Source organism: Pinus tabuliformis, chromosome 5_2 (assembly GCF_031772625.1).
Source record: "Pinus tabuliformis cultivar Carrire ecotype Pingquan chromosome 5_2, CPIR1, whole genome shotgun sequence".
Classification (NCBI taxonomy): domain Eukaryota; kingdom Viridiplantae; phylum Streptophyta; class Pinopsida; order Pinales; family Pinaceae; genus Pinus; species Pinus tabuliformis.
The window spans coordinates 150,199,412-150,225,334 of NC_142306.1; positions in this window are offsets into that span (position 1 = coordinate 150,199,412).

The following is a 25,923-nucleotide window of genomic DNA, read 5'->3' on the forward strand; positions in this document are numbered from 1 at the left end:
TTTGGCTTTGAAGCAAGTATTGTAATGCTTCAAGTTTGTCATGATTTTGATGTGATGTGAATGGGATCCAAGCTAGAGGAATGGCTTTGAATCATACACCAATGGTTGTAATTCCTTCCTCTATTTAACAAATTGTTTGAACCTTTCTCCCATATGTTTGTATTGTTTCGTAATGCTCATATGTGTGAATTGTATCTGATTCCTTTCAGTTATATTCAATAGATCGCGTGCTTTGATTGATTATTTGTTTTTGGTTGTGCTTACAGGTACTTCTCAAGCATATTAATTATGGGAAGGAGCAACAGGATCGATACAAGGGAAATGAAAGGAAAGCGGAACTACAAGTAGGTCTTCTCATCTTCTCATCTTATCTATTTCTTATAGGAAAAGTATAAAACACTTTAAATTGTTCTTCTAGATACAACTACTTATCTAGGGAATTAGTATTTATTCGTACATACCAAATTCTCCAAAACAATAGGGAACAAGGAAACGAAGGGTCACGAAAGAAATCAAATGTGGCAAAGTCGTTGCTGGATCCGATCACTCCAACAGATGGCAACTTGGATGAAATAGGAGACAAGGGGCGTGATAACACGAAAGAACTATTCGAGGAGTTTGAACAACAGCACCCGCATGCACTAAGTACCATCCAGAAGGATCTGTGTGAGCTACAGATTCAGACGATTAGGATCCTGGTAGGTGCAGGGCAGATCAACACTGCATCAAGAAGTTTGGCATGGGGGACCACTCAAGCAGCAGAGATGGTTTGATCACTAGATCTTTGGGTAATCGCGCTGCCAGATGGATTCTTGAGCATGGAGGCATCCAATGACAAGTTCATTGTAAGTTATTTGAATAACATCAGCCTCAACCTGGCCACGCTCCCCAATGAGTAACTTCACACACTGCAAGTAGGTGTGATAGCAGAGTTCAATGCTCAGGATTAGCATGCACTAAGCCTAATAAGTGAATATAGTGTGAACAATGAATAGATGTTTGCTGAGAAGTTAGAGGTGTTGTAAGCCAAGGAGAAAATTTAGGCATAGAATCCCAGCTCACAGCCGCGGTGGCAGAAGCCTGCAGAACCGTGCTAGAATTGCATATCCCAGAGGAAGCGTTGTTGGAGGAAAAGATCAAAAAACTTGCTATAGGCATGAGTGCCACCAAGGCAGAGGTGGCTAGGGTCTAGTTTGATCTAAACCTGAAGATAACAGAACTGGAGCTCAAATTACAGCCTTCAACCCCACTAGAGGTAGGGGAACAACTTGAAGCTACTGTTAAGGATGGAGTCATGATGGTGGATGTTGCGGTAGTGGACTATACCGCATTATTTGAGTAGGCTATGGAGGTAGTCATGGCCCTACAGGAGGATCCCACCCTGCAAGTCTTGAATACAGAAGTCCACGAGCTCTAGCAGCAATATGATGAAGTGAGGATGACGACGCTCACCATTAATATGGCACAAAGCCTTGCCAAGTTGAAGGAGGCAAAGCAGCTGGTTACATAGGTGGAAGCAGTGCAGAAGAAAGAGGTCATTCTTAAGGCCAGATTGGGGCCCTGATTGGATGAGGCCTACATCGTCTCTGCCAATATTCAGGAGAAATTGGTGAACTTGTAGAGTACACATTAGAAAATCAAGTAGGACAGTGCAAGACCATCCATAGAGGAGCTGGTCGAATAGATCAAGCAGGAAGCCACATAGAGCACGACTGAGGTAGTAGTTACACAAGTGGATCTAAGGGATCTTTGTAGTAAGGTCTCTACGTCAGCCAAGTGCCTTGAGGGCGAGTCACGATCTTTGTGTTGGGGGACTATTGGGATGAGGTCCCCTAGGTTAGTTTTGGGGCAAAAATACCATGTTTTGATGTACAAAATATAAAGTCTTTGCAAATTGTGGTCCTGGAGCACGTAGATAATTAAAGAGTCATAAAGGGTTTTACCCTTCTTTATGTAAGTTAAGTCAGATTTTTGAGGATCCACCCATGATCCGCGAACCATGGGATTGTATAAATAAGTGTGTCTTAGAGAGTCTAAGAGAAGAATAGATGATGAAGATGAATGTAATGGGTCAATAGAAGAAAAGATCGTAGAAGTCTTAAAATACAAGGAAGTCTCTATAGCTGTGTGCATAGAGGCCCAGAGTAGAGTTCGCATATAAGTGTGCGGACTCCTGCAGCTGAGTGCGCAGGGAAGTCTTGAGTCTATAATCTAAACTAAATATTAAGAAAGAAGATTGTTGCAAAAACACCCATGTTTATCTCTTTACTTCTGTTTTATATGAATGCGCTTTATGTTGTGACAAGTTTATGAAATAATGATGTATTGACGCATGACTTTACACAATTTATTGTTATACGAATGCAATTGATGTTAAATGTTTACAACAAGATTATCTTATTGTATGTTAAAGTTATCGATCACTTAGGCTTATCTGAGTAATTGTTGGGTTAAGAGTAATATTTGATGCACATAAGTAGCTAATTAACCTATTTAGGGTCCGCAAAAGCTAGTCATAGACCTCTGCAGAGGTCTAGAGGTTGATTCAAGGAAGTTATATGAAAAGGTAAATTTAGGGCATAAAACAACATCACGTTGATCTCTAGGTGTAGAAACTTGTTTCCAGCATCCACCCATACTGCTTCAGGTGAGACTCTAGTTCGTGCAATGCATATTGATGCTGAAAGGGCTAGTAGTGTAGGGATTTGTTTGGTGCAACTAACTTTGAACCTAGGTCAGTACCCCCTAAGCCAACAATGAGGGAGGAGGGTGTTACAGAGTGGTGTCAAAGCATGGTTCACCCCTCAAACTAGATGGGTGGTGTGTTGGTCATGCATTCATTTCAGTTTCATATGTGTTTCTTATGCGTGTATTATATGTGTGTGTTGCATTTACATGGTGTTGATCATGGTTGTAGTGATGTCACCATGTGAAGGTTGAGGGAATTGTAGTGGGATGTGTCGTCATGAGTGTATGGTAGGATGAACATGCATTGTGAGGTCATTATATGAAATTAGGTCATCCTGATGCTATTGGTATGTTATGATTCTAATGCGTTGACTGAGATAGAGTAGGAGATGCAGACCATCAGAGTGAGGTTGCAACACTAGACCTTGAGGTAAGAGGAGATCGTCATAAAGGTTTTTTTATGTTGGGCATGCAGGTATATAGGTTAAGCATTGTTATATGTAGTATGGTTATGTGTATGCATTTCATTCTATTGATTTTATGGTTACATACATGATATATGCTAGTTGATTAGTGTAGTCATATGCACATGTGTCAGATAGTCATGAATGATAGTAACTTGTGGTTGTATTCATTACTTGTTGTTGTTATATGTTAGTAAATTGATTATTAGGGTTATTTTATTAAGATCTCAATATTATGTGTATCATTCTAAACTAGATTGGTCTATGCAAGTGGTTAGGGTAATGAAATTTAGGTATGATTTAATATGTTATGACATTATGTCATACTAATCTAGATTGATTGTGCAGATGTCATTATTATGTATGAATGATAATTGTTTATGAGTTTATGATGTGAACATGTTAACTAGTGACTATTATGGATATCATGAACGTTTTAATGTTTGATTGATATGTCATGAAGTTATATCACGCTAATCTGGATTGATTGTGTAGACAAGATAGCCTCCCTGAGATACATTATGGTATGATTTTTCTTATGTCTTATACTTGGTGTTTGAGTGTTTGGTCTATTATGTTATCTATATGTTGTCTAAATGTTTGATTACTTGAATTATATGAGTATGTGTCTATAAGATTTCTTGCCAAGATGATATTGTTTTAGGATGATTGTACTAACACATATGTCTTCAGACAGTTGATATGTACTTGAGTGTAGTAGGTGACAATTGTAGCATTATGTCTAATGACTATGAGTTGACTATGGATTATGACATGATTGTTAGTCTTGGTAAATATTGATTTCAAATTGATAGATATGATTGTCTTGATATTTGGGACATGTGATTGACATATGTAACCAGTTGTAGGAAACATGCTTGGTATTAGCATGACAAGGTAATAGTTTATGTGTTTATATAGCTAATAGTTGAGTGTTGTGACAACACCTAGTAAGACTCAATTGCAAAAAGGTAAAAGGTAGAAGAAAGGAATTGGGAAAGAACTCCTTTGGTTATGTTTGGAAACTATAACACCCTCCTCCCACATCTACCAAAGCAACCAGCCGGTCAATGTTGTAGAGGCTACAACTGCCCTCCAAAATTTTGCCTTAGCTTCATTTTGGAGCCTCCCTACCAGCCTTTCACAGTAGCATGTCTTGCTTCACAAGTACACAATATTTAATGATTTTCTTGTAGAAAGGAAGTCAGTCTATCAAAGCTTGACACATCTCCCTCACATGTTTTTTTTTCCGCACTTAGTCTAGCTGCAGGTTGAGCAGCTTGCTCAAGAAATTACGCAATTATGGAGGGCAACCAACCTTCCCTCTAGAAATAATGCAATTCATTGTGGCACCCTGTTGGGCTCTAGAATTGCGTAATTTCTCCTAGTAGGACTGCTCAGCCTAGGAATTGCACAGTCCTAGGCAACAGTCAGCTGCTCTACCCAGAAATTGTGCAAATCTCCTGGGAATCTAGCTCAGCTCCCTTCCAAAAATGTGCATTTTCTTGCAGCAATTGAGCGACCTCTTACATGTGCAGTTGAGTTGACTGGTTCCCTCCAGGACTGAGAAAAATTGATTTGCATGCATGGGTTGATTCTCCCAAGGTAGCATCCAAAGGCATCCCTTGATTCAGGGATCTACTTTTAGCAGATGGAGGTTGCATGGAAGGACCATTTCAAAAACCTCCCACCTAGTGTCGCTCTTCCTAGATTTGTGGCATGTGTGTCACATCTTTGATTTGATAAAAAATCATGAACCGGATGCTATAGAGTTCATTCCTCACATCAACCTTACAACTATGACATCCCACACCACATCTAGGAGTCGTCGACACATTCAACTCAGTTGGTTTGGGGTAAGCCCACCTTCCATGTCTCGTGTTGCATTTCTGGTGCTTTTTGTGTTTCGCTTCATATGAATGATGTATGCTTTATTTCAGTGAGTGCTTGATGTCGTTTTGATAGATACTAGCTTGTACTAGCCCCATTTCAATTTTCGTTAACATCTCAATGTTGTCACAAGCATGAAACTAGTTTTCACAAATGGTCACTGATTTAGCAACTAGCCTCACGCAAAAGCATGTTGTTCAATTTTCTGAATCTGTCATTCGCTGTTTGCATGCACGATCATTCATTTATGCTTACACTTAGTATAGCCATGCATTCACATTCATATTCGCTTTCAGTTGCTTGTCAGCAGGTCTAGGAAGCCTTGGCCTAGACTCTCCCTCACCAAGACAACATTGTGCAATCCTAGAAGGGAAGGCTATGTCTTCCTCTTAGGAAATGCACATTTATTCCTAGTGACTATCCTCCAGTCTTGCATTGCGCAATTCTGAGGGATAGTGACTGCTGGCCTAGAAAATTGCACAATGCAGTCACTGAGAATGCAACCATTTCTAGATGAGATTGCACATTGTGAAATTCCAGTAGTAAGAAACTAGGTTGGACTATGCATTGCATAGTTCCAGTAGTCAGTCAACCTCCTAACAGCCCAGACTATGCCTTGTGTAGTCTTGGCAGTCAGTCTCCCAACCTCCCAGCAGAAACTGCACAACCTTCATGATCAGTCACACAAGTATGTTGCAAGTGAGTTCTCAAGTTCATTTTGGTTTTTGACTGACAGATTTCTTGCCATGAGTGTTGCCATGTCTCCAGGTATCACAAGTGTTCATCTGCCTCTCAGCAGCACAGGTACAATGGTTTCCAGGAGAGCAGAGTCAAAGACACCATTCAGAGCACACTTGGGATGTAGTCGATCAAGTTTCTATGAACCCTCCTACCCACGAAGACATCAAGTCATTCATAGACAAGGACATAAAGATATGACAACAACAACATCATAGTAAGCAACACTATGAACAACAGCTGAAGGATGCAACAAACACAAGAGGAATTTTGTTGACAACATAGAGCTGGAACAAAGTTTCAAGCTCAAGCAGATCTACTTGTGGTGAAAAAAACTTTGGAGACTCAGGATACAAGGTGACAACACAACATGAAGATCACGCGAAGGTAGAGAATAGAATGTAGAAGGAATTGCATGTGCCCAAGCAGCAACTCAAGGGAGAACAAGAGCTGCATAGATGAGAGAATGAGTTGCAGTAGGAATAGGTACAACAGGGGGTGCAACATGCACAGATGGATGAAACTTCACCCGTATAAGTGATATATTCATCCCAGCAGTTGGCACGGAGTAGACAGGATGAGTGGTGTTCTTGATCGCATGCAAGGGAATTCAGCAGCATACATGTCATTGTACACACACATGTGATCTAACCCATTTGGCACACTCACCGAGGAAAAGACAAGAAGCAAGTCCAACTAGAGCTGAACATGTAGTTGACAGTTGATGTGCATGACCACCAGCACACACTGGAAGATTATCGTGGACACTATGCATCAGTATGTTACCGGTTTGGCTGCACCCAAGAAGACCATGCACATACTAGTAGATGAGTTGGATTGAGGAGCCCCACCAATCCACCCGGATGCAACAGAGGCAAGAGTTCGCTTCAGTAAGATGTCACCATGAAGCACATGTGTTGGGTGTGACTTTTTACCTATTTTATGCACATTCTTTCCCTAGTTTTGACCTTTCTGTCCTCTAGGCCTATGACTTTGTATGACAAAATTACCTGTTTTCTTACCTTTTTAACCTATTCTACTGTTATGTTAGTTGTATTGTACCGAATAATATGAGGCTTTATTCCTTTTTGTGGCTAACTGGGAGAGTATTGAAGAATTATTTTTGGAAGTCCTTTCCAGTTGATGGCTCACGAGAACAAAGCTATGAAGTAGACAAGAAGCAAGGATTAACTGCAGAAAAGAGTAGAACGGTTCACTGTTACACCCTAGATGTCATTACAGGTTACTTCTACACATTAGATGTTGTTAGAGGTTGTTGTTACACATTGGATCCTGTTACAGGATGATGTTACACCATGAATTGATCTGTCGTCACACCAACAATGTTGTCGCCAGTAATGTCGGGTCATCCCAAACCACCATTCACTCAATGCCATTGCGCTGAAGATGGAAAATGTGGGTACTATTCCACATAGTAGTTGTCGGTAGTAGGGATTGTTTATTTTTGAAGTAACAAGACTCAAGGAGTTGCAATCATAATTGATGTCTATTTGTATTTTGCAACAGTTTGTAACTACTTTTATTTTTTATCAGCATGAGAATCATGAGATTTTCATGACTGATCTGTTTATAATTTCAGGTTGTAATAACTATAAAAGACTTGATTTTTCATGTAAAAGGATACGACATATAGAAGAGTATTGTTAATTTCTTCTGTAATTCTGAGTTTATTTTTAATATCAATCAGCATGGTGATGCTTTTACTGTTCTTTAACTGATTTTTTAATCACTTTTGTGTTATTTCTACACCTTGCTGAGGAGGAAGGGCCCTCCTCTTTGGTAGGGATTGTAGTGATATAGGTAGTTTACATTCTAGTTTATTTAATTGATTTATGGTTTCTCATTGTTGTTGTACAAATCACAGATTACATTCACTATTGCTCTATTTATATTATGATGTTACACTAAGTTAATCAGCAGAATGGTAGTAACCAGATGGAGTAGATATTAGTTCTTGTGTGGCATGCCTTTACCTTAATAGCTGCGAGTTGTGATTTAATTCTGTAGAGTGTTTTTATGTCTACATGCATGGTTTGATTCAACAATTTAGATCAGCGACATATTTTACAGTCTTCTGTATTTTCTTATGCTTGGCTAGAGTGTATCAGCACAGACAGTACGAACTCCATTGAAATAGAAAGACCTACCCTGGGTTGACAATTAATGTTGCAGTCTTAGTCAATTAAGATTGATTAAAACATCACTATATTTTGGTGCCATTGCCAGGGATGGCAGTTGATGATACAGTGAGCAAAGTTGTTTGTTTGATATACAGTGTTCCTAGTCCATAGTTGTTGGGTGGTAAGATGAGAGGGAAGAACCTGTGCATCACTCTAACATACTTGGGTGGGCTCACCATTGTGATTACTAGGACACTTAGGATATTTTGATGTTTTGTTAGTGTATCTTCAACTCTTCAGTCGCTAGATGGTAAGATGAGAGGTAATAACCTGTGCATCGTTCTAACATGCCTAGGCGGGCTCACCATTGTCAAAGACTGAGACACTTAGAGTGTGATTTAATACGCATAGGATCCATGTGTGCACTTGTAGGAATTACAGAGACACTGAAATCACCCCCACTCTAATAAGTCATAGGAACAACGGGTCGTAAAAAGGAAAGGAAGGGTGAAGATTTAGGAAGGAAGACATTTATCCAGGAATTAATCTCCAAGGTGGAAAAAGAATAATCCAACTCTCAAAGAAACACAAGGAAAACAGGGCCGCAAAAATATGTTACTCCCATAGAGAAAGAATAAACCTCTAATTCCTCCATCTCGAGACTGTATCATTCTAAAAATAGCACTCATCCACCCAAGACCAGTGATTCAATTCATGAGCATGAAGGGGAAGCTAGTAGCTAGAATTTGGGGACTGAGGGGAAAGGGAAAACTAAGGGGGAACATTGAACACTTGAGAGAGAAAAGAACTTGTTAGTGTATCAATATCCAAATACAGGTAGGGCGGTGAAACAACTAGTCGTAGGGGTATCTGAGGCACTAACCACATCTATAAGGCCATCACAAACATAGCTCGAAGGACATCTGCTACGACAAGGGTTAGAAGAATTATTCATGAGGGACAACAATGATAACAATGCTAAAATAGATGCCACTATCACCACCTTTGAGTTCCCAATTGGGAATATTAGAGGTGAAGCTCCTATAAAAAATATTCCTCTATCATCCTTACCATCCTTTCAAGGGATGATTGTGGAAGATCCAAATACATTTCTATTTGAGTTTGATGTCTTATGTAGAAGTTATGATTATACAACAGATGCTCAGAAATTAAGGCTATTTCCTACTACCTTAAAAGGGGCAGCCTTGAGATGGTTCATGGGATTGGGCTCCGCTTCTATTTCAATGTGGAATGATATGAAGGAGACATCCTTGTCAAAGTACTAGGACTATTGTAGGACTAGGGACTTAAGGGAAGAGATATTTAGAATGACACAAAAGGAGGATGAAAGCCTAGAATATTATTTGGAATAGTTCCACTATAATCTATAGAGGTCTAAACACAGTGATTTAGACCAGGAAATCTTGAACACTATATTCATTGTAGGGATGAGGGATGACTACCTTGACACCTTGAATCTATTGGGAAAATGTGATATATCGCAAGAGCCATTCGCTAAAATTGTAAAGCTCTGTCTAAGATGCTCTCAAGGATCATCCAAAGGAAGGAGTACAATTTTGGATGCCTCTGTTCGCATACAAAAATCTGCAGGCGAAGGAGTAACTAGAGTGGATATTGGGAATTTGTTTGAAAATTTCAAGACTAATATCCTTAGTACTCTCTCGGCCAAGATAACAACAACACAAATCAAGAAGACACAAGAAGAAGCTGACACACCCCTAGCCATGTTCTGTCTGACTTACCGGAAGAAACATCCTTTCAAGGAATGTGAATTGAATACCATCAGCCTGTGTAATATCTGTGAGTTGGAGAATTCAACAGAGCAATATCTGGAGCTTATTAGACTAAAGGAATTTTTCAGAGAGTCAAGCAAATAGGTGCAATCCTCTTACTTCATCGCACTGAGGAGGCCATGGCAACTACGACCTCCAGGTATGTCTCAAGACATTTCCTCTTTCAATACGTGGAACAATTCATATAATAACCAACCATATCCATGGCAATATTATGCCCCTCCTTCAACATAGTTTCCTTCATCCTGGAACCAATGGTCTGCATCTCCTCCTGTTCAATATCCTCAATCCCAACCATACCATTACAACCAAAATTGGAGAGGAAATGCCCAAAATTCAGCTCTACCTAGACCACCCATGCAACAATAGCTGTAGTTGCCTCCTCTCCAAGCTCCTACCCCTCCACCACTTGTGCGACCCCAACTACTTTTGAAACCTAACCCAAACCCAAACAATAAGTATCTTAGAGATAGAGGCTCTGACGACCTTCCAGACCTACCTTATTACACCCATGGGGCTTAATGAAATATAATTACGATCGGGCACGGTAATTAACCCTAGTCACTCCCCTATCATTACAGAGGAGGACCGTGAACCATCCAAAGGAGATGCCGGAGGCTCTAAGGCGACTATTGTGCCTACAACAACTGATATATAGGAGGTTGTTACATATGTAACAGCCGACCAATGAAGAACTATTACTGTTTTAAGAGCCAATTCGGGGAAGGCTGATACACCTGTAACAACAAATTCAACTGTTGTAATGTAGGACGCCCCGTATCCTTAGAGATTTGCCGAACCTAGGATGACTTCATAGCCTAAATCTGATTTTATTAGGGAGTTGCAAAATTTGTATGTACGAATTCCTCTATTGCAAGCCCTTAAAGAAGTTACCATCTATGCCAAGACAGTGAGAGATTTGTGCATCAAGAAAGCAAGGAGGAAGCCTAAAGACCCTGCCACCATACATGTGATGGGAAATTTATTTGAATTAATGTCTACTTAGCCTCTCCTTACTAAGTACAATGATCTAGGAAATCCTATGGTCACTGCCTACATTAATGATCAACCCATAGCCAACACATTGATCAATCTTGGGGCTGCGATTAATGTAATGATGAAGGATCTCTTTATTGCTCTTGGGCTACAAGGACTTAGACATACTCCTACTGTGCTTGTTGGCTTGATGGGGCTTGACCCAGGTTCAGAGTTATTTAGCCAAACAAATCCCGGTACTACTGTCTCTTTCGGCAACAGCCCGCAGAACGTAGACTGAGGTCTCACCCGAAGAAATATGGGGGGATGCTGGAACCAAGTTTCTGCACCCTTGAGATATCTTAGGGGTCGATTTAGTCCAATTATGAATACCTTCGCATAGGTCACTTCATGCACTTTCCTGACTCGTGAGGCCTTCGTACCCTGTTATACTCACCTTCACATAGCCCTAACCTGGGGCTAAGGAGCTTTCATGTTGCTAAAGCAGTAATCTGCACTATCTCCCCAAGTTACATCACAGATCTTACTTATCTTCTTATAATAGTTAGTTATCTTCGCATAAACAGGTACTTTATCTTATATTCACTTATTCAATGTATTCATATAAGTTTGCGCAGTAAATAAACAGTAAACTTGCAATTCATACCCAATATACATCAATGAATAAAATAGGAAAAGATACACAGAAATAATGTAAAACTTCTCTTTATTAATGCTTCAAACGGTTACAAACTCAACCTGCCCTGCGCACTCAGCTGCAGCGGTCCGTGCACTCATCTACCCACTACTAGGCCTCTGCGCACTCAGCTGCAGAGCCTTCTCCTAATCTACTACCCAAACACTCAACTTTACACTTAGACTCAATGCTTCATCATTAGATCTTCAATTCTTCTATTCCTTATTCCTTTACACTTAGAGCCTCACTCTATTTATACAATCCCATTGTCCGTGGACCATGGGTAGAACTCTCAAGCCGACACTATATTAACAAAAGTAAGGGTGGACAACCCTATGATCCAATTACAACCTCGCGCTCTGCACCCACAAATCGTGGAGTATTTACATCAGACTTAGTCAAAACTTGGGCTTTAAGCCCCAAAACTTGCCTTGGGAGGATCTCGTGCCCAACAAGCCCCCAACACAAACATCGTGACTCGCCCTCAAGTCACTCTATCGATGCGGAGATCTTCGCATAGATACCTTCCAACTTTGCTCAGACTACTGCAATGTTGACAACGCACTGAGCGGCTGCCTACTTTATCTCCTAGACGCGTTGTTCAGAGACCACGGTGTCTGAACTACTTCCCTGTATCTTCTCCTATGTCCCCTACATCTGCGCAAGCTCACGTTGAATCAATTTTTGTTGTGATTATGAAGGACTTGGCTATCCAAGGTTGGACACGTGCCTTCAAAACTACTTCTCTATGTCGCGCTGTGTCTACCTGCTCCTTAACCACTTTGGCCTGTTGCATCCGGAGGATCCTTTGTGTAAGGGCCATCGTCTGCATGGTCCCTTTGATGTTGTCATACTATTTTTTTAGCTCACGCACCTCTGTTTCTAAGCGATGTATGTTTGGGTCCTCCTGCAGAGTAGTGAGGACCTCAAATGATTCTTCCAACATTTTTGTGCAGTCCTTTACTGCACTATTGATCTCCTCCATCCTCGATGTAATGGCACTGGTGCGTTGTTCCCTTACCTCTAGAGGAGTTGAAGTCTACACCGTCAACTGCAACTCTACTATTTGAAGGTTCAACTCCATCTGAACCTTGGCCATCTCTTCTCGCACCTCATGCACCCCTGCTTCTAACCCGTGGATGCATACCTCTGTTGGTGCCTCTGTTGGGATGGCCAACTCAAGGACCATCTAGCAGGCTTCCTCAACCACCTACACCATCTGTCGGTTTTGCACCACAACCTCATCACACTGTAGGCTCAACTGCTCCATGTTGATTCTTTGTTCACTCAACACCTATAGTGCGTGGCCCTCCCTAGCCCTCGGTTCTGCAATCACTCCGTCCTGCAGGACATAGAGCATCTTCTGAGGGAGCTCAACCATGTTGATTCCTACCCTTTTCAATGCACTGACCATAGGCCTATCAACCTCATTTTCTGTAACTAGTGCCTCCTCTGGCAGCACTATTGTATTGGTTGTGTGGGCGCATAGCATTTCCTCAGTCGTGGACGTTCCTACTATGAGGCTGGTCGAGAGAGTACCAACCTGGGGAGTGTGCACTTGCAACTCCTGAATCTATGTCCGAAGGGCCCCCAACACAATCTAATTTTCCTCCGCCAACTGTTGGAGGGCCTCCATGGTTACTTTGCGCACTGTCTCCCCTATATCGTTCAAATCTCCCTCAGTGAGGGTGATCGAGTTGAAAGAATTCTTAGACTCTTTCAACTTCTTTCATAGCCCCACCTGCTCTCTCAAGTGTTGGTGCTTTAACTGTGTAGACGTTGTTTGTCGGTCTATGCCACACTCCTCTATCTCTGTCTCCATTTCTTGTTCCTGCTTAGGCAAAGGTGACTTCTGGCCCTCGCGCTCCTTCTGTGCTTCTGTTGCTACTGCCTCTTTCCTTCTCTTCTATGCCAACTACACCATCCACAGTTTTGTCTCCTCCTTCTTTCGCTGTGCAGCAGAATTTTTTGTTTCTGTCATAGAGAGTGTTGGAGCGCACCAATCCAGTGGCCATGACTCTAGCATGGCAAATATGACATCGTCCGTGGCCCGGTATGGTAGTTCATTCCACTTCTTTGTGGGGTCCTTGTGCACCCTAATGTAGACATGGTGGAAGTCCGCCTTGAACTCCACGAAGCTTTGTAGGATACTATAGATAGTGGCTAGTAACCATGGCTTACGGTTAATCCCTATTCTAATGTTCATCTCCATGAACACCCAGAATATCTTACTATCTCAGATCCGGTTCACATCTTTAGTGGCCCAAGGAGAAGCGTACTTCATGGTCTCTGGGAGATCCCTTGAAATTGTGGGGAACTAGTTGTCCTCAGGCAATTCCCCAATGACCAGCACTATGGACAACAAAAGCCATGCATAGTGGAAGGTTTTCCCCTATTCCTGTGCCCCATAGAAATTCTCCAGGAACTCCTTGCACAAGAATTCGGGCCAGTTAAACTAGAACCCCTCTATACACTGCTCAGCAAGTGCAACTACCGCCGCGACACCTCATCCACGTGACACTTCCGTATGACCTTCCCCGCTAGTATTTGAGTAGCAACTCAGACTTCCTTATTATTGATATTGGAGATCACGTAGCTGCTCTTTTTTCTTCTTCAGCTTATATTTCTTTTTCATAGCCTCTACAATGGCCAAATCATTGATTTTAACCTCTGAAATGTCTGCTGGGTCTTCCCCTTTACAAGGGAGTTAGGTAATTCTATGGATTGGGTGGTCTGTGATGGGTATGGGCTCCTCCAGCCACAAACACCCATCATGCACTAGGTAGAGCATTTGCCTGATGATAAAGATAGTCACTAGGGCATGATGGTAATGCAGCACCCAGATCAGGTTCAACAACCCTGCCTTTTCGACTTCGCGTAACCACTTGCGTGGCTCTAACTCTATGACTCCCACTGCAATGTTTTGCTTCGGATTCATGAGTTTTACGGTCGCCAAGTGAAGGAATTTCTTGTGGTTGGCGAGATCCTAATCTTCGAACTTCAGACTCAGCACCCGTCCCAGGTGCACTCCTTCAAAAATGATATCGTCCGGTAAGAGCGGAGTCTGCAGAGAGCTCTTTCTCTCATCTAGTTCCTTGGGTACCTTTGCCCTCCCCTTCCGCAAAGGAACATATGCGAGCAGCCTGGTTTGAGGGTGAGAGACCTCGGTTACTTCCTCCATGTCTTCATCCTCATCCTATTTGATTAGGATGTCCTCAAGTTCTTCCTCCTCCTCATCGGTTTCCAAATTAACTGCTTCCCCTTTTTCCTCCATGGTCAATTTAGTTCTCAGCGGGTTTTGATGGGACATGCGCACTGGAATCATAGGCTGCTTATCCTTCTTGGGCCTCGATGTGTGTGGTGATTTAGGGATTTCTGCAACTATCCCTGTGCTCTCAGGGGCATCCTCTACTGTCATGGCCTACACGGCCTCTTCGGCGGTCATTTCTATGATTTCCCTGGTTTCTTCAGACGCTGCCATTTTATTTGTCCAGAAATCTCTCAACTACTCAACTAGGTGCTCAAATAATGCTCTCCACAGGTTAAACAGGTCTCGGTTCAGAATACTCTGGGCGCATGATAGCTCAATTCTCAAATGACCAAGTGTTGTTTGCTAGGTAGCCCTTTGCAATTTATAGCACCTTTTGAATTCAAATTTGAGCATTCGCCTCAAATCCAGTCCATTAATGCTCCCTTGGCGGCATATTTTCCCAAATCTTGCCCATAAAGCTTGCCTTAAATTCCTGTCGCCCGCTCCATTTGGTCTCAAACCAAGCATCACATCATGAAGAGTGGCTATAATGGTCACTTTCTAGCCAACCTGCGCAGCAGTGCAGCCACCCTTGCGCTTTCGCGGACCCCGTGACACTTCGCTTGATCCGAACTTAAATAGGAACGCAACAAATTCAGAGATAACCATAAACATAGATATGCAGTAGAAATAATACTTCATTTCATTAATGTAAAATACTGAAATATGCTTCCAAATAGTGATGGAAATAAACCAACGAGGGCGATGGTAGCTTATCTCTGAGAAGAGATGTTGTGGCTACATGCCTCCAAACTGTCTTACAATGAGGCTCAAGGGCCTTTTTATTATTGAACAATAAGAGAAAACACTAAACAACCAAAACCCTAACCCGAGGAGATGTAACACCAAGAGTTTGTGGGCCCTGTTGGGGTGAGTTGGACAGCCAACTTCCCGGGGTCGCGAATTGGCCATATTATCTCCATTTGATGCGCATGATAGCCCGTTGGAAAGATCTCTCTGAGGACTACGACAGAAAAGATGATTTTTTGATTCAACAATTTAGATCAGCGACATATTTTACAGTCTTCTGCATTTTCTTTTGCTTGGCTAGAGTGTATCAGCACAGATAGTACGAACTCCATTGAAATATCAAGACCTACCCTGTGTTGACAATTAATGTTGCAGTGTCAGTCAATTAAGATTGATTAAAACATCACTATATTTTGGTTACATTTCCTGGGACGGCAATTGATGACATAGTGAGCAAAGTTGTTTGTTTGATATACAGTGTTCCTAGTCCATAATTGTTGGGTAGTAAGATGAGAGGTAAGAACCTGTGCATCACTCTAACATACTTGGGTGGGCTCACCATTGTGATTACTAGGACACTTAGGATATTTTGATGTTTTGTTAGTGTATCTTCAGCTCTTCAGTCGCTAGGCGGTAAGATGAGAGGTAATAACCTGTGCATCGTTCTAACATGCCTGGGCGGGCTCACCATTGTCAAAGACTGAGACACTTAGAGTGTGATTTAATACACATTGGATCCATGTGTGCACTTGCAGGAATTACAGAGACACTGAAATCACCCCCACTCTAATAAATCACAGGAACAATGGGTCGTAAAAAGGAAAGGAAGGGTAAAGATTTAGGAAGGAAGACATTTATCTAGGAATTAATCTCCAAGGTGGAAAAAGAACAATCCAACTCTCAAAGGAATGCAAGGAAAATAGGGCCGCAGAAAGATGTTACTCCCATAGAGAAAGCGTAAACCTCTAATTCCTCCATCTCGAGACCATATCATTCTAAAGATAGCACTCATACGCCCAAGACCAAGGATTCGATTCATGAGCATGAAGGGGAAGCTAGTAGCCAAAATTTGGGGACTGAGGGGAAAGGGGAAACTAAGGGGGAACATTGGATACCTGAGATGGAAAAGCACTTGTTGGTTTATCAATATCCAAATACAGGTAGTGCAGTGAAACAACTAGCTGCAGGGGTATCTGAGGCACTAACCACATCTATATGGCCATCACAAACATAGCTCAAAGGACATATGCTACGACAAGGGTTAGAAGAATTAGTCATGAGGGACAACAATGATAACAATGCTAAAATAGATGCCACTATCACCACCTTTGAGTTCCCAATTGGGAATATTAGAGTTGAAGCTCCTATGAAAAATATTCCTCTATCATCCTTACCATCCTTTCAAGGGATGACTGTGGAAGATACAAATACATTTCTATTTGAGTTTGATTTCTTATCTAGAAGTTATGATTATACAACAGATGCTCAGAAATTAAGACTATTTCCTACTACCTTAAAAGGGGCAGCCTTGAGATGGTTCATGGGATTGGGCTCTACTTCTATTTCAATGTGGAATGATATGAAGGAGGTGTCCTTGTTAAAGTACTAGGACTATTGCAGGACTAGGGACTTAAGGGAAGAGATATTTAGAATGACATAGACGGAGGATGAAAGCCTAGAATATTATTTGGAACAGTTCCACTATAATCTGCAGAGGTCTAAACACAGTGATTTAGACCAAGAAATCTTGAAGACTATATTCATCATAGGGATGAGGGATGACTACCTTGACACCTTGAATCTATTGGGAAAATGTGATATATAGCAAGAGCCATTCACTAAAATTGTAAAGCTCTACCTAAGATGCTCTCGAGGATCATCCAAATGAAGGAGTACAATTCGGGATGCCTCTGTTCGCATACAAAAATCTGCAGGCGAAGGAGTAACTAGAGTGGAGATCGGGAATTTGTTTGAAAATTTCAAGACTGATATCCTCAGTACTCTCTTGGCCTAGATAAAAACAACATAGATCAAGAAGACACAAGAAGAAGCCGACACACCCCTAGCCATATTTTGTCTGACTTACCAGAAGAAAAATCCTTTCAAGGAATGTGAATTGAACAGCATCAGCCTGTGTAGTATCTGCGAGTTGGAGCATTCAACAGAGAAATATCTAGATCTTCTTAGACTAAAGGAATTTTTTAGAGAGTCAAGTGAATAGGTGCAATCCTCTTACTTCATCGCACTGAGGAGGCCATGGCAACCGCGACCTCTAGGTATGTCTCAAGACATTTCCTCTTTCAATACGTGGAACAATTCATATAATAACCAACCATATCCATGGCAATATTATGCCCCTTCTTCAACACATTTTCCTTCACCCTGGAACCAATGGTCTGCATCTCCTCCTGTTCAATATCCTCAATCCCAACCATACCATTAGAACCAGAATTGGAGAGGAAATGCCCAAAATTTAGCTCTGCCTAGACCACCCATGCAACAACAGCTACAGTTACCGCCTTTCCAAGCTCTTGCCCCTCCACCACCTGTGCGACCCCAACTACTTGTGAAACCTAACCCAAACCCAAACAATAAGCAGCTTAGGGCATAGAGGCTCCAACAACCTTCCAAACCTACCTTATTACCCCCATGGAGCTTAATGAAATATAATTACGATCGGGCATGGTAGTTAACCCTAGTCACTCCCCTATCCTTACAAAGGAGGACTGTGAACCATCCAGAGGAGATGCTGGAGGCTCTAAGGTGGCTATTGTGCCTACAAAAACTAATATATAGGAAGTTGTTACATCTGTAACAGCTGACCTACGAACAACTGTTACTGCTATAACAACCAATTCGGGGAAGGCTAATACACCTGTAACAATAGATTTGACTGTTGTAACGTAGGACCCCCTGTATCCTCAGAGATTGGCTGAACCTAGGATGACTTCATAGCCTAAATCTAATTTTATTAGGGAGTTACAAAATTTGTATGTACGAATTCCTCTATTGCAAGCCCTTAAAGAAGTTACCATCTATGCCAAGACAGTGAGAGACTTGTGCATCAAGAAACCTAGGAGGAGGCCTAAAGACCCTGCCACCATACATGTGATGGGAAAGTTATTCGAATTAATGTCTGCTTAGCCTCTCCTTACTAAGTACAATGGTGCAGGAAATCCTACGGTCACTGTCTACATTAATGATCAGCCCATAGCCAACACATTGATCAATCTTGGGGTTGCCATTAATATAATGATGAAGGATCTCTTTATCACTCTTGGGCTATAGGGAATTAGACTTAATCCTACTGTGCTTGTTGTCTTGACTGGGCTTGACCCAGGTTCAGAGTTATTTAGCCAAACAAATCCCTGTACCACTGGTTCTTTCGGTAATAGCCCGCAGAGCATAGACTAAGGTCTCACTCGAAGCAGTATGCGGAGATGCTAGAACCAAGTTTACGCACCCTTGAGATATCTTAGGGATCGATTTAGTCCAACTGTGAATACCTTCACATAGGTCACTTCGTGCACTTTCCTGACTCGTGAGGCCTTCGCACCCTGTTATACTCGCCTTCACGCAGCCCTAACCAGGGGCTAAGGAGCCTTCATGCTGCTAAACCAGTAATTTGCACTATCTCCCCAAGTTACGTCGCGGATCTTACTTATCTTCTTATAACAGTTAGTTATCTTCGCGTAAACACATAATTTATCTTATATTCACTTATTTAATGTATTCATATAAGTTTGCACAACAAATAAACATTAAACTTGCAATTCATACCCAATATACATCAATGAACAAAATAGGAAAAGATACACGGAAATAATGTAAAACTTCTCTTTATCAATGCTTCAAATGGTTACAAACTCAACCTACCCTTCGCACTCAGCTGCAGGGGTCCGCGCACTCAGCTACCCACTACTAGGCCTCTGTGCACTTAGCTGCAGAGCCTTCTCCTAATCTACTACCCAAACACTCGACTTTACACTTAGACTCAATGCCTCATCATTAGATCTTCCATTCTTCTATTCCTTATTCCTTCACACTTAGAGCCTCGCTCTATTTATACAATCCCAATGTCTGTGGACCATGGGTAGAACTCTCAAGTCGACACTACATTGAAAAAAGTAAGGGTAGACAACCCTATGACCCAATTACAACTTCGCACTCTGCACCCACAAATCGTGGAGTATTTACATCGAAATTAGTCAAAACTTGGGCTTTAAGCCCCAAAACTTGCCTTGGGAGGATCTCGTGCCCAACAAGCCCCCAACACAAACATCGTTACTCGCCCTCGAGTCACTCTATCGATGCAGAGATCTTTGCATAGATACCTTCCAACTCTGCTCAGACTACTCCAACATTGACAATGCACTGAGCGGCTGCTTGCTTTATCTCCTAGACGTGTTGTTCAGAGACCACGGTGTCTGAACTGCTTCCCTGTATCTTCTCCTGCGTCCCCTGCATCTGCGCAAGCTCACGTTAAATTTTTGTTGTGATTATGAAGGCCTCAGCTATCTAAGGTTGGACATGTGCCTTCAAAACTACTTCTCTATGTCGCACTGTGTCTACCTGCTCCTTAAGCGTTTTGGCCTGTTGCATCCACAGGAGCCTTTGTGTAAGGGCCGTCGTCTGCATGGTCACTTTGACGTTGTCATACTATTGTTGTAGCTCACGTGCCTCTATTTCTAAGCACTGTATGTTTGGGTCCTCCTGAAAAGTGGTGAGGACCTCGAATGATTCTTCCAACATTTTTGTGCAGTCCTTTACTGCACTACTAATCTCCTCCATCCTCGATGTAATGGCGCTGGCACGTTGTTTCCTTACCTCTGGAGGAGTTGAATTCTGCACCATCAACTGCAACTCTACTATCTTAAGGTTCAACTCCATCTGAACCTTGGCCATCTCTTCTCGCACCTCATGCACCCCTGCTTCTAACTTGTGGATGTGTACCTCTGTTGGTGCATCTGTTGGGATGGCCAACTCAAGGACCATCTGGCAGGCTTCGTCAACCACCTGCACCATCTGTCGGTTTTGCAACACAACCTTGTCAAACTGCAAGCTCAGCGGCTCCATGTTGATTCTTTGTTCACTCAACACCTATAGCGCATGGCCCTCCCTAGCCCTCAGTTCTGCAATCACTCCGTCTTGCAGGACATAGAGCGTCTTCTAAGGCAGCTCAACCATGTTGATTCCTACCCTTTTCAATGCATTGATCATAGGCCTATCAACCTCATTTTCTGTAACTAGTGCCCCCTCTAGTAGCACTATTGTGTTGGTCGTGTGGGCGCATAACATTTCCTCAATCGTGAACGTTCCTACTGTGAGGCTGGTCGAGAGAGTACCAACCTATGAGTGTGCACCTACAACTCCTCAATCTATGTTCGGAGGGCCCCCAACACAATTTGATTTTCCTCCGCCAAATATTAGAGGGCCTCCATGGTTACTTTGCACACTGTCTCCCCTATATCGTGCAGATCTCCATCATTGAGGGTGATCGAGTCGAAAGAAGTCTTAGACGCTTTCAACTTCTTTCGCAGCCCCACCTACTCTCTCGGGTGTTGGTGCTTTAACTGTGTAGACGTTGTTTGTCGGTCTATGCCACAATCCTCTATCTCTATCTCCATTTCTTGTTCTTGCTTAGGAAAAGGTGACTTCTAGCCCTCGCGCTCCTTCTGTGCTTCTGTTGCTACTGCCTCTTTCCTTCTCTTCTCTGCCAACTACACCATTCACAGTTTTGTCTCCTCCTTCTTCCGCTATGCAGCAGAATTTTTTGTTTCTGTCGCAGAGAGCGTTGGAGCGCACCAATCCAGTGGCCATGACTCCAGCATGGAAAATATGACATCATCCATGGCCTGGTATGGTATTTCATTCCACTTCTTCATGGGGTCCTTGCACACCCTAATATAGACATGGTGGAAGTCCACCTTGAATTCTGCGAAGCTTTGTAGGATACTATAGATAGTGGGCAGTAACCACGGCTTACGGTTAATCCCTATTCTGATGTTCATCTCCATGAATACCCAGAATATCTTATTATCTTGGATCCGGTTCACATCTTTAGTGGCCCAAAGAGAAGCGTACTTCACGGCCTCTAGGAGATCCCTCACAATTGTGGGGAACTGGTTGTCCTCAAGCAATTCCCCAGCCACCAGCACTACGGACAGAAGAAGCCATGCATAGTGGAAGGTTTTCCCCTATTCCTGTGCCTCGCAGAAATTCTCTAGGAACTCCTTGCATAAGAATTCAGGCCAGTTAAATTGGAACCCCTTTGCACACTGTTCGGCAAGTGCAACCACCGCCGCGACACCTCATTCGCATGACACTTTTGCATGACCTTCCCCACTAATATTTGAGTTGCGACTCAGACTTCCTTGTTGTTGATATTGGAGATCACGTAGCCCCTCTTTTTTCTTCTCCAACTTATATTTCTTTTTCGTAGCCTCGCCAATGGCCAAATCACTGATTTTACCCTCTGAAATGTATTCTGGGTCTTCCCCTTTACAAGGGAGTCAGGTAATTCTATGGATTGGGTGGTCTGTGATGGGTATGGGCTCCTCCAGCCACAAACACCCATCATGCACTAGGTAGAGCAGTTGCCTGATGATGAAGATAGTCACTGGGGCACGATGGTAATGTGGCACACAAAGCAGGTTCAACAACCCTGCCTTTTCGATTTTGCGTAACCACTTGCGCAGCTCTAACTCTATGACTCCTGCTACAATGTTTTGCTTCAGCTTCATGAGTTGCACGATCACCAAGTGAGGGAATTTCTTATGGTTAGCAAGATCCTAATCTTCGAACTTCAGAATCGACTCCCATCCCAGGTGTGCTACTTCAAAAATGATATCGCCTTTAGGAGCGGAGTCTGCAGAGAGCTCTTGCTCTCATCTAGTTCCTTGGGTACCTTTACCCTCCCCTTCCGCAGAGGAACATAGTGAGCAGCATGGTTGGAGGGTGCAAGACCTCGGTTACTTCCTCCATGTCTTCATCCTCATCCTATTCGATTAGGATGTCCTCAAGGTCTTCCTCCTCCTCATTGGTTTCCAAATTAACCACTTTCCCTTTTTCCTCCATGGTCAATTTAGTTCTCAGCGGGTTTTGAGGGGACATGCGCATTGGAATCATAGGCTGCTTATCCTTCTTGGGCCTCGATGTGCGTAGTGCTTTAGGGATTTCCACAACTATCCCAGTGCTCTCAGGGGCATCCTCTACTGTCATGGCCTGCACAGCCTCTTCGGTGGTCATTTCTTTGATTTCCCTGGTTTCTTCAGACGTTGCCATTTTATTTGTCCAGAAATCTCTCAACTACTCAACTAGGTGCTCAAACAATGCTCTCCGCAGGTTAAACAGGTCTCGGTTCAAAATAATTTGGGCACACGATAGCTCAATTATCAAATGAGCAAGTGTTGTTTGCTAGGTAGCCCTTTGCAATTTATAGCGCCTTTTGAATTCAAATTCGACCATTCCCCCCAAATCCAGTCCATTAATGCTCCCTTGGTGGCAGATTTTCCCAAATCTTGCCCATAAAGCTCGCCTTAAATTCCTGTCGCCTGCTCCATTTGGTCTCAAACCAAGCATCACATCATGAAGAGTGGCTATAATGGTCACTTTCCAGCCAACCTGCACGGCAGCGTAGCTACCCTTGCGTTGTCGCAGACCCCGTGACACTTCGCTTGATTCAAACTTAAACAGGAATGCAAAAATTATAGAGATAACCATAAACATAGATATGCAATGGAAATAATACTTCATTTCATTAATGTAAAATACTGAAATATGCTTACAAACAGTGATGGAAATAAACCAGCTACGGTTATGGTAGCTTATCTCTGAGAAGAGATGTCGTGGCTACATGCCTCCGAACTATCTTACAATGAGGCTCAAGGGCCTTTTTATTATTGAACAATAAGAGAAAACCCTAAACAACCAAAACCCTAACCCGAGAAGATGTAACACCAAGAGTTTGTGGGCCCCGTTGGGGTGAGTTGGACAGCTAACTTCTCGGGGTCACGAATTGGTCATATTATCTCAGTTTGACGCTCATGATAGCCCGTTGGAAAGACCTCTCCGAGGACTATGACAAAAAGGACAATTTTTTGATAGAAAAATCATTGGCAGTAGATATCCCAAAAAACATCATTTAGGGCCTCAAAACGGCTCTGGAAGTTTAGGACTCGAAAAACTGCTAAAGATAGTAAATTGTGCTACAATTTAGGAAACTGAAAAGACTAAAAGAGACAGTTGGGGGTCCAAATGGGATAGGTGGGTGGCCACCAAAATCCACTTGGATCATTCCTCCTCCCTTAGGAATCAATGGTCCCCATTACGTTGAGTTCCTCCCTGAGATGAGGAAGCTTTTGCTGAGTTGGGTCTTTGGTGAGCTGTTCTGCAATCTCTGATCTGTCTAGAAATGGTGGGAAGCATGGTTGACGACGGTCCACATTGAACACTCAGTGCAAGAAAAGGAATGGAGGAATGCTATGCTTCAAAGCATTGTTGCCTGTAGGCTTGGTACTGGTGTAAGGACCATGTCGGAGTGGTCTGAGTTTCTGATGGGTTCTGGTAAAGCATTCTCTCTACAGATGTAACCAAACTTTATCGCCCACTTGAAACTTGTGTGGTACCCCTGTGGGTGAGGAGAAGTTGCTCCTATGTTCTGTCATGACTATATCCCTTTACTCCTCCTGCTGCATGGAGGAACCCTTTGCGGGGGTCATGGATGTAGCAACGATCTTCCCCTTACTTTGGGAACGAACCAAACAGGAAATAAATTTCCTAGTCTGTGATATGAGCTTGCTGCCTTTCTTGGTAGTGATCAAAGAGGTGGTAGTAGGTGAAGTCTACCTCCGGTATCCTGTATAATGACTTATCCAAAGAAATAATAACAAGACGAGGCCTTGACTCATACACAACATGTCGCCTCCACAAGTATGGTTGGCCTAATAAAACATCACACACATCCACAGGTGTAACATCACACAATACCTCGTTTGTGAAAGGCTTGATGTTGTAGGGAAGGCGACACTGTTGGCGAACTTTGAGATCTCGTCCTTCATGAAGCCACCCGATACTGTATGGCTGTGGGTGTGGTGTAGTCATTAGGCCCAACTACTTCATGACCTCTGCTAAAACGAGGTTCTTCTGGCTCCCACTGTCAACAATGAATTGCAGCGGTGAACCCTTCACCCACATTTGTGAGTGGAAAAGGCACTCTCCCTCCTCTGGGTCTTCTAGCTCATTCTTCTAGATCTTGGCGGTGGCAACAGTGGCGCTGGGTTCTGCATCAATGATCTGTTTCCCTTTTCCATTACCCTTGTTAGGTTCTGGCTCAGGGTCGAAACATGCATCTAATTCGGAAGCCTTCAACTTTGCCACCAGTGACTGCTTGGTCCGATACTCACTTGTGTTATGAGTGGGACTCTTGTGGAACTCACACCACTTTCCCGTGTCCTTCTTTGACTTTGTGGTGTTTTTCTTTTCTTGCGGCTTTGACAGGTTGTCTTGGGTCACCTCGCCTTGGCTTTGTCCTTTGGACTTCGGATTTGCAGCTCCAAAGTCTCGCTTCTTCTTTTTGAACTTTTGCTCAATTTTGACAGTGTATCGGTATGTTGTGCCGAGTGAGGAGATGTTCAAGAACTCCATCTCTTCCTGGATGTATCTGTGTAGGAAGCCATGGTATTTGAGTACTAGATGTAGTTCAGAATCTTTGATACCCAACTATGTGCGAAGGGTATGGAAAATGTTTGTGAACTCTGGCACATCTTGGTCTCGTCCCTTCCGCAGTGTGGTCCATTTGATGTATTTGTCCTCATAGCTTTTGACAGGGTAGTGCTGCTCCTTGATGGCATCCCAGAAGTCATTCCAAGTGGGTTTGGCTGAAAATAGTGAGCATGTACTTTCATCCTTCTGCTCGCAGTAGGTTTCCCACCAGTCCTTAACGTGGGGGGCTGCTTTGAGAAGAGCGAAAACAATCTTTTCCCGACTCAAAAATTCATGAACAGAAAAATAACCCTCTACTAGATTTAACCATTTATCTATGGCATCTGCATCTATCTGACCCTTGGATATGGGGATTTCAAAATTAAATTGTACCTTAAATGGCGTGGCGTTTCCAGAGTAGCTGCTGGAAGCCGATTCGTCGCTTCTGGGTAGCCGTTGAAGGATCTAGGCAAAGTTGTCCATCATCGCGTTCCGTTGTCACTCGAGGGCTTCTTTGAGAAAGATTTTGATAGGATCTCCTGCCCCTTCGTATTTCTTCTCATCCGCCATGGGAGGCCGTCGAGATTTGCAAGGCTGGTCTTGCAAAGGTTTGACCAGTTTAAGCCCTAACTCCTTATGTCCCGACCTCGTTGGGGACATGCAAAGAAAAACAAAGAAAATGAAGACCACTCTGATACCACTGATCCGAACTTAAATAGGAATGCAACAAATTACAGAGATAACCATAAACATA